This window comes from Physeter macrocephalus, chromosome 5, assembly GCF_002837175.3.
Source record: "Physeter macrocephalus isolate SW-GA chromosome 5, ASM283717v5, whole genome shotgun sequence".
Classification (NCBI taxonomy): domain Eukaryota; kingdom Metazoa; phylum Chordata; class Mammalia; order Artiodactyla; family Physeteridae; genus Physeter; species Physeter macrocephalus.
In genome coordinates, this window is record NC_041218.1 from 67465461 (window position 1) to 67470644 (window position 5184).

Below are 5184 nucleotides of genomic sequence, written 5' to 3' on the forward strand. Positions count from 1 at the left end.
AACAAAAGACAAAAAGGAAATAGTATTAACCTAAATAAAAAATATTTATAATCAGATGTTTGGCATAATTGAGTAAGCGTGAGAACTGAATAATGCCAATATGGCAGTTTTTACCGGGATGTAATTGGAAGGCTTAACCATCATTCAGATCTTTGGATTTGCATTCCCACAGTTTCAAATTCAGGGCACCAGATTTAAAAAGTACTCCCTCAGTTTTTCTTCCTTAAGGAAAAAGTCTAGTGTTAGACTACTTAACGATCCAGAAGTTGGCAGAAGGTCAGATTTCTCAGTGCTATATGTTTCTATCTGCAACATCATATGGAGGATGTATTTGACACCATCCACAAGGAAAAGCTAAGATTTGTGGTAGGAAACATGGCCTCCTCTTTGTCAGCTCGTCTTCATGTTATCCTCATGTCAGCAGAATTTATCACAGGGATTACAGTAAATGGATTTCTTACAATCATCAACTGTAATGAATTGGTCAAAAGCAGAAAGCTAACACCAGTGCAACTCCTTTTCATATGCATAGGGATATCTAGATTTGGTTTGCAGATGGTGTTAATGGTAAAGTTTTTTCTCATGTTCTTTCCACTCTTTTATAGAGTAAAAATTTATGGTACAGCGATGATTTTTTTGGATGTTTTTCAGCTCTGTCAGTCTCTGGTTTGCCACCTGTCTTTCTGTATTTTACTGCCTCAAGATAACACACTTCACCCAGTACTGTTTTCTTTGGCTGAAATTCAGGATCTCAAAGTTAATGCCTTGACTGCTTCTGGGAAGCCTGCTGACCTCCGTGAGCATTGCAGCTCTGTGTGTCAAGGTGGATTACCCTAAAAATGTGGATATTGATGTCCTCAGGGATGCCATGCTAAAGAGCACTAAACTCAAGACAAAGCAAATTAATGAAGTGCTTCTTGTCAACTTGGCATTAATATTTCCTCTGGCCATATCTGTGATGTGAACTGTTATGTTACTCATTTCTCTCTATAAGCACGCTCATCGGATGCAAAATGGACCTCTTGGTTTTAGAAACGCCAGCACTGAAGCCCATATTAATACATTAAAATCAGTGATAACATTCTTTTGCTTCTTTATTTCTTATTCTGCTGCCTTCATGGCAAATATGACATTCAGTATTCCTTATGGGAGTCAGTGCTTCTTTGTGGTGAAGGACATAATGGTAGCATATATCCCTCTGGCCATTCGGTTATAATTATCTTGAGTAATTCTAAGTTCCAACAACCAATCAGGAGACTTCTCTGCCTCAGAAAGAATCAGTGAAGAGGAGGATCAATGTAAAATATTTTGTACTTCCTTGTCATGGTTTCAATGGACTTGTGTTTTGTTTTTGTTTATTTATGTGTTTTGTGTGCTCTCTCTCTCTCCCCTGGAAGCACTAATTTTGATGTTGGATGGATAAGATTCTTTTTCCAGGACTTGTGTACTTAAAAATATTATGACAGTAGCATATAGATAACTAGTACTTGCATTGGAGTGCCAGTTGTGTTAGAAATTGGAAAAAAATACTAAGACTTCACTTGGCTGACCAAAGTAATTCTGTTATCTGTCTTCCCAGGTCATTGAGAATCTTCTGGTTTAGATGAGCAGCATTACATTGATTTAGTCTAAGACTTGAAACAGTATAATAATTTGTCTATTTGATTGCACAAAACTATTTTCCAAGGAGAGTCTTTAGTGTAATTATTTTAAAATGCAGATTTTATGTTGAAAGTGTATGTCAGGGCAATGTACTCAGATATACCAATTAAAGTCTTATTTTGCTAGATACACAGATTAAAGTCTTATTTTGCTTTTGATTTAATTACTAGTTCAGGTTGGTAAATGATAAGGTGCAAATAGAGCTGGCATCTAAGTACACAATGTAGGGTCTCCATTTTTTTTACGAGTTGAAGAAACATTTTTCAACCCCCTGAAGTGTGAAAGTCATACCCAAATAGGATGTGAGGGAGGTTGCTGACAATGAAGTCCCAGCAGGAAATCATTCAACTTGTGTTTTAACTTCCCTCCTGCTAGGAATATTGTCTGAGGTATGGCTGCAGCAAATGACTTGAAGATCTAAAGTAAAAGCTTTGAACTCTGTTGCTAGATTTGAATTGATTCTGCTCTTTTAAAATCTTCAATTCTGTTGCTTTGGGGAAGAAAATATTTTTTGTGATATCTTACATCTCAGGATATCTGTTTGAATCTGTGAAATCTTCACTGGCTCTTAAACAAACAAATAAAAAGCTAGGTAGTCATTTTAATTGTAAATAAATTGTAATTTAAACGGATTAAAAGTTGCCAGGGTGGGGATAAAAAAACTAGATTTGTGTGTGAATTTGTGCACATGTATGTGTGAATTTTTTTACTTTACAAAATATTTCCGCACACAATTCTTTATTTCATTCTCAGAACACTTTGTAAAAGTAGGCAATAGAACTATCTCAGTTTTACAGTTGAGAAATTAAGGTTTGGAGAGGTCATTATACATGCCTAAGTCCACTCAACTACAGTCAAGTGGTATAATTGGAATTCAAACCTGGTTCTTTTGTCACTAAAGTCAGTACCCTCTCTGTTTGGTTTTCTTTCCATTATTCTTTTTTTAAAAAAATAAATTTATTTATTTTATTTATTTATTTTTGGCTGCGTTGGGTCTTCGTTGCTGCGCGCGGGCTTTCTCTAGTTGCAGTGAGCAGGGTCTACTCTTTATTTCGGTGCGCGGGCTTGTCACTGCGGTGGCTTCTCTTGCTGTGGATCATTGGCTCTAGGCATGTAGGCTTCAGTAGTTGTGACATATAGGCTTAGTAGTTGTGGCTCGCAGGGCACCGGCTTAGTTGCTCCGGGGCATGTGAGATTTTCCCGGACCAGGGCTTGAACCCGTGTCCCCTGCATTGGCAGGCAGATTCTCAACCACTGCGCCACCAGAGAAGTCCCTTTCTGGTATTTTTTTTTTTTTTTTTTCGGTACGCGGGCCTCTCACTGCCGCGGCCTCTCTCGTCACGGAGCACAGGCTCCAGATGCGCAGGCCCAGCGGCCATGGCTCACGGGCCCAGCCCCTCCGCGGCATGTGGGATCCTCCCGGACCGGGGCACGAACCCGCGTCCCCTGTATCGGCAGGCAGACTCTCAACCACTGCGCTACCAGGGAAGCCCACCTTTCCGGTATTCCTAACAGGCAACTTTAGATTCTGAAAGTCATGACAAGAAATGACATTCAACCTATTACCTATGACATCCTATGACATTTCTCTGTTATGTCCCTACAAAGTCAATTAAAAAATATTTCACAAATGTCTGAATTATTCTATTATTGGGTGAAATTATTTATTATCTATTTCATCTCATATTTGGTTTACTAACAGTCTGAAATGATGTACGCATAGGTGCTCAATTTACATTTTAGTATCCCTTGACTCTTATATGGTAGGGAAATTGCTATACCAGTCTCACTTGTTATAGGTCAGGTGGGACTAACCTCTCTGCTGGGAAAACGGGTATTTACTGTTTACATCTTGAGTTTTGGCTAATTGTGTAACTGGAAACTACTCCTCAGATTATAGAACCGACTTACAAGCTTTTGCATCATCCTGGGGGAGCCCACCCTCCTGGTCTCCTAGGCCAAGCTGAAAGTCTTATTTATGCTAGTGCCTGAATTACGCAGGGAATCGTGGCAGATATTTACATGGCGAGATCTGATATCATTTGGCCATTTATATCCTCTACTATGCTCATCTGTTTTTTTTAATTCAAGAAATAATTTTAGTAATTTTTAAAAAATTGTAAAATAATACACAGTCAATGTAAAAAATTGGGAAAATACAGGGGAATTCCCTGGCGGTCCAGTGGTTAGGACTCCTTTCTTGCACTGCCGAGGGCCCGGGTTCCACAAGCCACGCAGCGCAGCGAAAAAAAAAAAAAAAATTGGGAAAATACAGACATACTAGAAGTGAACCTGATACAATCACAGGTAAAATTTTCATGTACATTCTTTTAGGATTTGAAATATACATCATATAGACATATATAAGTATATATATGTATGGGATGAGTATAATTTATTACATTATGAGGATCGTGCTGTATATATACTTTATACTACATTTGCATTTAAATTACATGTGAGAAATTTGCATATTTTAACAGCTTAATAATGTTTTATTTTATGGTTGTAACTTTGTTTTTAACCACTTTTCTATAATTAACCAGGATCTTCATTAACAAAGAGAACTATAGAGTTGAAAATAATGTTTACATTATTGAAGAAAAAAAGGAAGGAGCTCACCCAAACAAAACAAAACACATAAAAGGTGAAATAAAAGTTTACAATTAAGAAAAGAATCTTTTATTATTAATAGTATTTATACATAAGTAAGCAAATTGGTACTAATGCCTTGAAAAATTCTGGCATGGGAATCTCTTGGCATGAGGCCTGTTGGCATGGGAACCTTTTGTAATGATGCTATGGGCTGGGAATTCCTTGGAATGGGTTTCAGGCTAGGAATTCCTTGGAATGGGGCTGTGGCATAGCAAGCATTCTAAGATTTCATAAAGTCTGTATAAAAGGGCATCAATGCCTTTAAAATGAATTTCAGTAGTTAGGTAATTAATTTTCTATTCCAGAATTGCCTTTTTCTGTGTATATTATTTCAGGGATCCTCACAACCCTGATAGAGGATATTTTCATCTGTGTTAAAGATGAAGAAATCTACCGTTGAAGAGACAATAGAATTGGTCTACAGTTATCTAGACCTGAGTCTCGCCTTCTAAATCTAAATTCCGTATTTTTTTTCCTAAACTTAATTGTGCATCAAAGTCACCTGGGAAACATTTTATAATTGTAGATTCCCAGGCTTATCCTAGACATGCTGAATATAGTCTCTGGAGATGGAGCCCAAGATTCTGGATAATAAACCACCCCAGGAAATTCTGCTACAGCTTTTTATGGACCAAGGTTTGTGACTCACTGCATCACAGTATATTAATGCTACTAATTGGAGCCTAAGAAATATATTCATTTCGAAATAAAGTCTTTTTTAGGAGAAATTTTAATGGCATTTAAATAATAATATTTTCCATTACAAAACATTCAAGTTATAACTCACCATAACAGAACCAGGCTTGGATTAGCTCACCTAAGAATTTGCAAAGACTGATAGGTTATCTTTTCTAGTGTAATGTAACT

The 5184-nt window shown here is 37.2% G+C and overlaps 1 pseudogene; it reads left to right on the forward strand.

Moving 5' to 3' along the window:
• Nucleotides 1–375: 375 nt before the first annotated feature.
• Nucleotides 376–1284, forward strand: LOC102977099 (taste receptor type 2 member 7-like; annotated as a pseudogene).
• The last annotated feature ends 3900 nt before the right edge of the window (nucleotides 1285–5184 follow it).